Below are 11917 nucleotides of genomic sequence, written 5' to 3'. Positions count from 1 at the left end.
ATCAGCAGCCTGTACGGGATGAGGCTGGCCAGCACCACTGCCACTTCGCAAGAGACCGAGCGGAACGAGCTGGATACTCCGCGCGCCAACGGTTTCTGCACCTGGGCGAGTCTCCTCCGGCACCACTGCAGATCCGTTGCCTCGGCCCAGATGGGCGAGGCATATCTGATGACCGACTCCGCTACTCCTGCCAGCAATCGCCGCTTAGCCACCTGGGGGCCACTGTGGTTCCTCATCGCCGAGGTGACCACAGCCACCGCACGGAGGGCCTTGTCCACGGCTGCTTCCACGTGCGGTTTCCACGAGAGCTTCTCGTGGATCTGCACCCCCAGGTAGCGTATCGACCGCTTCGATATGCAGGTCACGTCACCTACTCGCACTGGGACCTCCAGGCGCCCTCGCCACAAGCTGGAAACCAGAATCGCCTCGGTCTTGTATGCGGCCAACTGCAAGTGCCGTTCGTGCAGCCACGCCGTCACCACCTCTATCGCTGCTTCTGCCACGGCCGCCGACGCCTCGGGTGTGCAGCCCTCTGCAAGTACCGCGATGTCGTCCGCGAAGCCTACTATGCTGGCCCCTTTAGGGAGCCGGATCCGCAACACTCCGTCGTACATGACGTTCCACAGAGTCGGGCCAAGGATTGACCCCTGTGGAACGCCTGCCGTGACCCGGCGTGTCACAGGTCCGTCGGAGGTGTCGTACACCAACTCCCTATCGCAGAAATAGTCCCGGAGAAGAAGCTGCAGCTGCGCTGGGACTTCCTTCTCACGCAGGGCCATCGCGATCGCCTGCCAACTGGCGGTGTTGAACGCGTTCCTCACGTCCAGCGCTACGACGAGCAGGCAGCGCTTGTCCCTCTGATTCGTCCTTCCAAAGGACATTGCTCGACGCCCTGCATCCACCACCAGTTGGATCGCCTGCAAAGTGCTTCGCTGTTTGCGAAACCCGAACTGGTTGTCGGCGAGCCGAGGCGACTCCGGGTTCTCCAGGTGCTCGTTGAGCTGATCCAGCACCGTTCGCTCGAACACCTTCGCCACGTTGCTGATGAGGCACACCGGGCGACAAGACGACGCGTCTCTCGGCGGGTTATCCGGCTTCGGCAGCAGCACCAGCTTCTGCCTCTTCCAGTCCCGTGGAATGCTGGCCGTGTCGAAGCATCGCTGAAACACTCCCACGAAGGGCTCTGGATGCAACCGGATGGCGGCCGTCACAGCGGCGTTCAGCAGGCCATCCAACCCTGGAGCCTTCCGGGGATCCAGCTCTCTCGCGATCGCCTGGATCTCCGCACAGTTGATTTGATGACTCGACGTTTCCACCTCCGAGGTCGGCGCGTCCGGCCACTCGACCGGCAGATGCTCTGGAAACAGCTCCTCGACGACTCGTTGCAGTACCGCTGGGTCTCGCTCTCGCGCCGTCCAGCCGCCTCGGAACCGCAGAAGGACCTGCCGGAACCACTGTCCCGTCTCAGCTGCGGCCAGGGCCTGCAGCCACTCGTCGAAGCATCGCGCCTTGCTCGCCGCACTCTGCTCGGTCGGGCCACCCCGTTGCCGATGAATGTCGGTTCCTCGCCGCGGTTTAGCACCTCCAGGCCGAGACTCAACGCCGTCTGGAGGAGCGCCTCACCCTTCAGGTTGGCACGCTCGCTCCCCCAGGCTCCGTGCCACGCGTTAAAGTCTCCGGCGAGAAGCACGTGCGGATGTCCTCGTGCCAGCACCTCCAGCCGATCCATCTGCAACTCGAATTCCGGGAGGCCAATCGATGGCGGGATGTAGCAGCATATCACGACGATGCCTGCTACTTCGGCCGCCACTATTCCCGGATGTTGTACACTCTTGACCCGCTGAATGGGGAAACGTTGGCCCCTGGTGACGATAGCGGCCTTCAGCCCCTCGTCGGTCACCCAGTTGCCGTTATTGGCCGGCACTGCGTAGAGCTCTGTAATGAGCAGCACGTCCGCTCTCTCCTCCCTCATGCACTGAAGCGCCAGATCTTGGGCGCTCCTGCTCTTGCCGATGTTAATCTGCAATATGTCCATCATCGACGGTTGACAGCAGTGCACAAGGCGGAGGCAATCGGGTGCGGGCCGCCACACTTTATGCACCGTACAGCGCCGGTGCAACTCGCTGCCTTGTGGCCTTCCGCGCCACACCGGATGTAGGCCTTCGAACGATCCGCCCCCGAGCATTGGCTGGCGAAATGTCAGCCGCAGAGTGTCCTTGGGCGTACGCTTGCCCACACGGATCTTCTCCTGTGCACCCTCGAGATGCGCGCTTGTTCTAATGATGCGGTACATATCAAGGTAACTTACCCCCTCGGCCGGGATCACCTCGATCGTATCGGGCCGCTTTCGCGATTTCTTCGTCGTCGACTCCTTCGGGGGTCGCTGCTGACGCTGCTGTTGCTGGTTCATCAGCCGACCCTTTGTTTGCCACTGCTGTCCAGCCCCTCGCTCGCTGATCCGCTGTTGCGGCTGCTGCGGACGTCGCTGCTGCTGCTGGACCGGCTGCTGGCGTGCCGGCTTACGGCGCACCACCTCGGCCCAGGAGCCGCCTTCCTGGTCCGGAGACGGCACCACCGTAGCCGTCACCGCACCTGCTCCCTGTTGATGCTGCTGCTGTTGCTGCTGCTGCGGTTGCTGCACCGTAACCAATTGCGCCAGCAGGCCAGCGACCATCTCGCGCTCCTTCCTGTTCTCCTCTCGCAGGAGCAGCACCTCTTGGCGATGGCTCTCCAGCATCGCCGCGAGATCTTTGCGGAACTGCTCCGCCTGCTCCGCTAGTTGCAACCGTAGTAGACTCAGCTGGTCCTCCAAGAGCTCGATGAGCCGCTCCGTTGTGACCCCCGTCGTTGCCGCGACCGAGCCAGTACTGCTCGTGTGTGAAGCAGCACTCGTGGCCTTAGTCTGATCAGGCGATATTTTTCGCAACAACACCGCCGGTGCCAACGACGGTCTGGTGTCCGTCGACGTACCCCTTGGGCGGAGAGTACGGTTTGTCGCCATCATGTGGTCCGCGCTTTTAGCTGGTTTTACTCCCCCTCAAGGGAGGACGCCAGCAGCGGACTGTCCCGGAATTCACACGAAAATGTGCAAGAAAATATTTAAAAAAAATATATTTTTCTTTCTTTGCTGGAAACACTTAAATTCACGCTTCATAACACGATTGTAACTGGAATAAGCCCTCTCCGAGGTATTTTTGCACAATTTTTTACGCCTTGTTTGTGGAGCACATGGAAGACACGTCTGAACTGCTCGAACTACTCGAATGTCACTGTGCCGCAAGGCCCTTAGTCATCAGGTTCAGCTGGGATCCTCTGTCAATTAATGCTCTTGCTAGCAACCAATTATTTCTCCATGCGCTCACATTCACTATAGCCGTTGACAATAACACAGATGTGCACCTTTTGTCCGCTGACACGTTCGCCACTGCATCTTGAATGCCACTGGCTGATGGAATTTCTTCACGAGACGAAGAGGGAATTTCTTCAGTATGAGTGTCACCGTGCAAAAGAGCATGATGCTTTCGGTTACAAAAATGGCACCGCACTCGGGACCAGCATTTCGCCTGAAAATGCCCTTGCTTCAAACAGTTAGATCCATCGATCCCACATCACATGATTGATACAAAATTCCATTCGGGCCGTTCCTCCGTAGCAAAGACTGAATATCTGGCTACGTGGTGAAACAAGTCGATCAACCTGACCGCTCGTACAAAAAAGAATATTTAAGAAATTTCTAAACCAATAATTCTATCCTTTCTTTACAAGGTGTGCAAGGGCATGGTGGAAAACATGGTTGTTTGAAGTGTACGGTAGTGGGTTACAGTCATCCAACGTCCCGAACGGTTTGTTTTCCCACCATCCGCGGCTCGTTGAGGACCGATGCTGGATTCCATCATTTAGAGCCTACGCCTCTACTTAATTTAAACGACTTTGATACGGTGAAACAAGTCCTCATTGCAGACCGTGTACACGCTATTGATTTAGGAGGCATGCGAAGGATGCTGTACGAGTGGACGTTTCGTTTCTGGGGGGCAACAAAATGGGTGACTGAGGAGATTAATGATATCTCTAACCATTTGGAAAGCATCGCTTTGCCTTCGGAGATCCATCGCAAGCTTCGCAAGTTGGATGATTTAAAGTATTGGAAAGCATCTGAGTACAATTCTTTCCTGCATTATGCTGGTTTTGTCGTTTTGAGAGACAAAATTAGTCTAGTGCAATATGACCACTTCATGCTTTATTTCTGCGCAGTTACATTATTTTCGTCCAATGCATATAAAAATCATTGGAATGTGGCTGGTCAAATGATGGAATAATTTGTTACCGACTATGCAAAAATATACGGGGAGGGTTATGTAAGTAGCAATTCACAACTTGTTACACGTAGGAGGTTCAGCAATTCGGCCCACTCTCTACAATAACGGCTTATTCATTTGAAAATGCACTTCAGCATATGAAGCGCCTTGTTCGAAGTGGTTGGAGAAACCTAGAGCAAGTTCGAAATCGGCTGTCCGAATTGGAACTTTTTAACGCTTCGGATGAAAATGAAAATTTTGTTTGTTATATTACCAGCGGTAACAATGATAATATTACCCTGCATATGAAGGATTACATATTACAGAAAAAATTTCGTATCAGTTGGTTTCTTTCCACAGAGTACAAAGATATTAAATATTGTTCGGCAGCGATGGTAACTTCTTCTGTAAAAATTTCTGGCCAAAAGATATTGGAAACACAAGAATGTTTCATATACTCGTATTCTTCTGCTAATATATGTCATATGTCATATGTCAGGGTAACATTAATAATATTGATGCAACCGTAACCGAGTTCGATCCCTGCAGTATCTTTTTACAAGCCAGTGGCCATACAAATGGACCCAAATGGTGAAACGAGATTCACTCCAATTAGTGCACACCATCAGAAGTGCGAATTAACCACCCGACATACCATTCGTTCCAGAATAAAATAAGAATATATCCAGGAAATATTACTGTACTAATATTACTGTAGACAACAAACTAAAATCTGTGTATCACAACTTGGAATACTTTTTAAACAGTAGCATTTAAGTAAATCATCCATTACAAGATCCATATTGAAGGGTCAGTTTAAGTGCTTTCTACTCCTATACTGCCTTACATCTTTCAACCAGGCGCGTTATGTATATGAACATGTATAAGGTGCTAAAATAACATCATTGGTAAAAGTTTTACGTTTCTTTTCAGTGGTTTGTTATCTTTTCCAAAATTTTATAATTATACTTTACCTGACTAAGAATTTGCAGTGCCATTACTGCCACTGCAGAACCGACATCAAAATTAATCAACATTACCCTCTGCGGAAGTCTGACTATTATGCTACGGGTGAATAAAATTCAAGGTAAGTCAGTCAAAGCAGGCCAAGGCCCATCCAGGATGTAGTATAAAAAATAAGTAGATGTTATTTGATGTTAGATAGTTCTATTGCTTCTTTCTTTATTCGATTTATGGCATTGTGTCCGTATTTATCGCAGCACGTGGGGCTGCAGCTCGCAGATTTTTTGTATATTGCCGACGTTTCGCATGGTTAATTTTTTTCATGAAAAATATTTTTACATCTTTTTCATACGGCATCTGACCTAGCGATTGAAATAACCAGATTGAATAGCGTGCTCAAAAAGTTGACGGAACATCTCCCTCAAAATCGCTTCACTATTATCAATTCTTCCCGGTTGCCCAATGAAAGATGATGGCTCTGGCGTCGGGCGTTCGATTTGGCCGGCCTTTACACCCGGCAAGGGTGGTGCTGCCACTACGCCGGAAGATGATGGCTACGGTGTCCGGCATTCAATGTGAACGGCATTCGCACCAACCATGCACCAACCAGCCACTGCGCCGAAAGACGATGGTGGTGAACTTATTGTCGAAGGTCTTAGCTTCATTTTCGGAGGACCAATGACTGATTGAAAATGTATTTTTGGTGCTTGTGGAACATCGCGCACCGATACAATACTATGGGTCAATTCGTACCCGCGTACTATTGGAAGCGGATGCACCACTAGAATCTTGCCTTCGGTGACAATTTCCGCTGCATTATTTTTCAACACTTTCGGTAGTATTATGCGTTTTCCTGCAATTAATTGTACCGGAAGACGTGCTGTCCTAGGGCCACTTTCCAAGCGTTCTTGAAAAGTCTTTAAAAAGGAAGCACAAGACGTAGGAAATTAATCTCAACTCATGTTTTTAAAATGTTAGGCCAGCAACTGTCTAGAATACTAACTTTTTTAGTCCGTAGTGCCATTTGCACAATAACTATTTAATAGAATATACAAACAAGCACAAGCGTTTAAGAATTTTCATCAACTAATGCTTACTATTTTCTCATCAACAGCTATCCTCTCCTCCTCAAATCGGACACACACATGCATATGAACATAATGGACACTTCTTTCTTTTAGTTTGTCGGAGGGGAGAATCTTCATAGAGAACCCACGTCCAGTGGACGTCTGCTCGAATGCAGGGGCACCACACCCAGGGAACTGCCCGATTCGCCGGAGCGCCTACGGACTAAAAACTCCTCAGGCCTCAGGACCTATGCCGGTTGGTCCGTTAAGACATTACGTCAGCGATAGGCCTGCTTGGGTACATTTGTTTACTTTCTACGAAGATGACAAAACCCCCACACATGGCGCCGCACGGTGACACGATGATGCCTGACAGATGTCAGGCATTCGAGATGATCACGATATTAGCAAGGACAATTACGCAAGGCAACTATCAGTGCGTCAACCTACTCCCCTCGTGTTTGGTACGATAAGATCCACGTATAGACTAGAGGTTGGGGGCTGTCGAACCCCATGGCCTCAAAGTCATGCTTCAACATACCTACTAGAGATGTGCAAGCTGAGTAAGAGTGAGTGAGTGATTTGAAACCTTCGAGAGAGTGAATGAATATAAATCAGCACGAAGAGTTTTTATGACTCCTTTAACCACTCTTTTGCGTTTATACTCACTCTTACTCTCTGTGCCGACTAGAAACTCACTCAGGAGTGAGTAAAAGAGTATTATCACTCTTTGGATTATAATCACTCTGTAAGAGTGAGTAAAAGAGTATTATCACTCTTTGGATTATAATCACTCTGTAAGAGTGAGTAAAAGAGTATTATCACTCTTTTGGGATTGTAAGCACCGAGGATGAGTGAGAAAACGTGTTTTATCCCTCTCTTTGGATTTTATTCATCGCCCGCCAGGGGACTTCGGGTTAGTGAGAGTGAGTAAAAATGCATTGTCCCTCTTGTTGGATTGTAAACATTGAGTAAAAAAGGAAGAGAGTAAAATTGAGTGACAATGTTTCATCGTTCGTTTTGGATTGAGATCGATGAATAGGAGTGAGTAAAAGTGTTTGATCACTCCTTTTGGATTGAAATAAATCTGTAGGTGTGATTAATAATTATATATTTTTAATATATAATTTGTTTTAATATCAACATATTTGGTGTACATTTATTTTTTCGCTGGATTTGCTAATAATATCCATCAAGATGGTTAAAATAAAATGTCATACAAATTGTTTTTTACCGAGGACTGTTAAGTGTTTACAAGTTTGCATTCCTCGTTAAATTCATAACGAATTGGGATACGGCTCTTATTTCCGGTTTTCGGTATCAAGGTGATCGAAAAAAAAATCTTGCTGTCTCTCGGTCCCCCTATATGACCGATTGCACCAATTGTTTTCTTTCTTTATAATAAACCATGAAAAGATTTTAAATATCATATTTTTTACATAACAACATCATTTATTAGTTCAAATAAAGCATAAACAGAGATCTCTTGTAATCCATATAACATATTCGTGTACAATAATTCGTATATGCCTTAATTATAATTTTGATATAAACAGTATTTGAAGATTTAACGCCTGGCCGTTCCTACACTAATTAAAAAAAACAGAAATAAACAATTAAAATAAAGATTCACTTCTATATCTTAAGTGCCATAGTTTTGCTGAAGAAACAGAATTTCTTGCAGTCTTTTGGGAGCTAACCTGTTGCGTTTTTCGGTGTATATTTGGCCCGCCTTTGAAAATATACGTTCACATGGAACCGAAGACGCTTGTATGCAGAAAATTGATTCTACTATTAAGTGTAGTTTTGGATAATTGGACGCTTCTCTTTTCCACCAAAGAATAGGATCGTTTTCGAATGCTAGTCGTGGTGCTCTTAAATATCTTTCCAGTTCTGCAACTGCGGTATCTGTAGCATCATACCGTTCTTCGCTTTCGTCAATGGTTTTAAGAAAGTCGTAGAATATGGAATCCGAACCTACAGTACTCATTGCTGTAGAAGCAGATGTTGTTTCAGGGTACAAAGTTAGCAGTTCGGTTAGTAAATCATCGTATGCAGCTTGAAATACTTCTGGTTCGTTTTGAAGTGCATGTTTTTTCATGCGTGGGTCAAGAATCATTGCTTTTGTTATCAGTCTGTCACTTTTCATATGCTCGAACCGTGATTGTAAACCCTTAATTAGATGTGCCACCAGAAGTTTCACTTCCTCTTCTAAATTTTCTGTACGCGTCTGATATTCTTTAGCTTGTTTTAGTAACACTCTCATAAGCAACCCCATCTTGGATAAGGTTACTGACTTTTCTGCTGATACGTGTTTTGTAGCTTCTTCAAAGAATTTGAGTATCCCTATGGATTGTTTCAAGATTACCCAATCCTTGCCTACCAAATCGAATTTTATGTTGAATGTGTCTTTGCAAACACCGAGAGCTACTTTGTTCATTAAAAATCGTTCTATCATAACGTAAGTGGAGTTCCACCGTGTGGCCACATCTTGCTTCAATTTTAGTTCAGGCATTTTAAAGCTGCTCTGAACCTCGGCTAGTTTTCGTGTTGCAGCTGGACTTTTTTTGAAATACTTCACAATCCGTTTAACTTCATCCACAGTTTGCTTGATTGTGTCATTAATTGCACTTTGTACAATTAAATTTAGCGAATGTGCAAAACAAGGAATATGGTTTATTTTGAGCCCGTTAACTGCTGTCTTCATATTGGCTGCATTATCAGTTGTAATTGAAATTTTTTTTTCATTTAATTTGAATTTCTTCAAGATATCGTCTATCCATTGACCAATTTCAGACCCTGTATGCTTGGCGGAGAACTCGGAACACTCTAGCAAATATGAAGATAGCTCAAAACTTTCATTTATAAAGTGTGCAGTAAGTGCGTAAAAGCTAGTGTTGTTTATGTTACTCCAGCCGTCTGCTGTTAGCGAAACAGATTTTGAAACACTCAGCTTTGCTGTCACTGTATCCAAAACTTCTTTATATACGCTAGGGAGCAATGCATGCGTAACAGTTTTTCGGCTAGGCAGGGTATACTGTTTGTTTAAGGCGCTTAAAAAATCTCTAAAATATTTGCTATCCACTAACGAAAAAGGACAGCTGTCCTTGCACAGTGCGAATAGTAGTAATTTGTCCAGATTTCTTTTGCTTTCATTAGATATAGGGCGGTTTGGCGTGAAAAATGTTTCGATGGTATTTTTAACTGAGCTTATAGCGCTGGCTGTTTCTGCTAAAGGTTGAATAGTTTGCGAGGTAGCACCTTCGTCCGTATTGGCTGGTGACGAGTCAACTGCATTTGACCGATTACGAGGTACTGATGGATGAAGATTTTGCAGATGTCGAGTTAAGTTGGATGTAGATCGGTTTTTTATATGTAATTCCCTATGGCAGTATCGGCATTTAGCTATTGTTCCGTCTGTTATGCTGGTGAAATGATTCCACACTTGACTGCTACTACCGATTCGAGGCATTTTTTTGTCAAAAATAGCAACAACCTGGAAAGAACAACGGTATTATTATACATAGTTTGTATAAAATTGAGTCGAACGCATCCAATTAAAACATTTACGTAATACACCACTATATTTTTAACTTTCATTCGTAAGTTAAGGTTTTTTAAAGTCGATAAATTATGCGAAACTTGTAAAGCGTGTGATTTGATCAAAACCTCTACTAATATTATGTTGCACGAAAAAATAAAAAATAAATATTTTTTTTATTAACGGAGTATATATAAGTTCGCTTTTCTGATTTTGGTAGAACTAACTTTTGGTTCGCAAGAACATCAATTTCAACTTTTGCATTGGTCTATCTATTAACAGAGCAACAGAAAACAGCGTGTTTTGAATTCTTAGAACATTATTCCGTTAGTTCATCGCACTCACGGAACGAAATTGTGGTAAAATAAAAAGGCCTCAACACAAATGTATTTTAACAGACAGATACCATTGAATGGTTTTCGCAATGTATGTTCCGGAAGACATAATTTAAAAAAAATAGAGTTTTAAATTATAAAAAAACACAGAGAACAAGATTTTTTCTTCACATTTACCTGCTTTTAAAGACACACAACACGAGTTTGTTAAAACAATATAATAGTTTCCTCAAATTAAAACCACACTCCAATAATTCGTCAATTCCTATCTTCACATCCAATGGCGCATGTTCTTCTGGCGCTTAAATTTTTTGGCAGAACCCGTGATGAGTTTATAATCGTCATAGTTGAGTTGGAACCTCGCATAATTGAATATCGAATTTGAAAATTTTGAATTAACTGTTTTTCGAAATCAAATTTAATTTAACGAATTAAGATCATCAGCGAAAAATGATTGCCTTCTTAATTGAATGAAAATTTAATTTGATTTAATTTGTTGCTCTGTTAATAGATAGACCAATGCAAAAGTTGAAATTGATGTTCTTGCGAACCAAAAGTTAGTTCTACCAAAATCAGAAAAGCGAACTTATATATACTCCGTTAATAAAAAAAATATTTATTTTTTATTTTTTCGTGCAACATAATATTAGTAGAGGTTTTGATCAAATCACACGCTTTACAAGTTTCGCATAATTTATCGACTTTAAAAAACCTTAACTTACGAATGAAAGTTAAAAATATAGTGGTGTATTACGTAAATGTTTTAATTGGATGCGTTCGACTCAATTTTATACAAACTATGTATAATAATACCGTTGTTCTTTCCAGGTTGTTGCTATTTTTGACAAAAAAATGCCTCGAATCGGTAGTAGCAGTCAAGTGTGGAATCATTTCACCAGCATAACAGACGGAACAATAGCTAAATGCCGATACTGCCATAGGGAATTACATATAAAAAACCGATCTACATCCAACTTAACTCGACATCTGCAAAATCTTCATCCATCAGTACCTCGTAATCGGTCAAATGCAGTTGACTCGTCACCAGCCAATACGGACGAAGGTGCTACCTCGCAAACTATTCAACCTTTAGCAGAAACAGCCAGCGCTATAAGCTCAGTTAAAAATACCATCGAAACATTTTTCACGCCAAACCGCCCTATATCTAATGAAAGCAAAAGAAATCTGGACAAATTACTACTATTCGCACTGTGCAAGGACAGCTGTCCTTTTTCGTTAGTGGATAGCAAATATTTTAGAGATTTTTTAAGCGCCTTAAACAAACAGTATACCCTGCCTAGCCGAAAAACTGTTACGCATGCATTGCTCCCTAGCGTATATAAAGAAGTTTTGGATACAGTGACAGCAAAGCTGAGTGTTTCAAAATCTGTTTCGCTAACAGCAGACGGCTGGAGTAACATAAACAACACTAGCTTTTACGCACTTACTGCACACTTTATAAATGAAAGTTTTGAGCTATCTTCATATTTGCTAGAGTGTTCCGAGTTCTCCGCCAAGCATACAGGGTCTGAAATTGGTCAATGGATAGACGATATCTTGAAGAAATTCAAATTAAATGAAAAAAAAAATTCAATTACAACTGATAATGCAGCCAATATGAAGACAGCAGTTAACGGGCTCAAAATAAACCATATTCCTTGTTTTGCACATTCGCTAAATTTAATTGTACAAAGTGCAATTAATGACACAATCAAG

General features: G+C 44.2%; 1 pseudogene; it reads left to right on the top strand.

Moving 5' to 3' along the window:
- The first annotated feature begins 3391 nt into the window (after nt 1–3391).
- Nucleotides 3392–4937, top strand: LOC128712568 (uncharacterized; annotated as a pseudogene).
- The last annotated feature ends 6980 nt before the right edge of the window (nt 4938–11917 follow it).

Source organism: Anopheles marshallii, chromosome 3 (assembly GCF_943734725.1).
Source record: "Anopheles marshallii chromosome 3, idAnoMarsDA_429_01, whole genome shotgun sequence".
In the NCBI taxonomy this organism is placed as follows: domain Eukaryota; kingdom Metazoa; phylum Arthropoda; class Insecta; order Diptera; family Culicidae; genus Anopheles; species Anopheles marshallii.
Note: the sequence above shows the minus strand (reverse complement) of the source record. Positions and strands in the feature narration are given on the sequence as shown.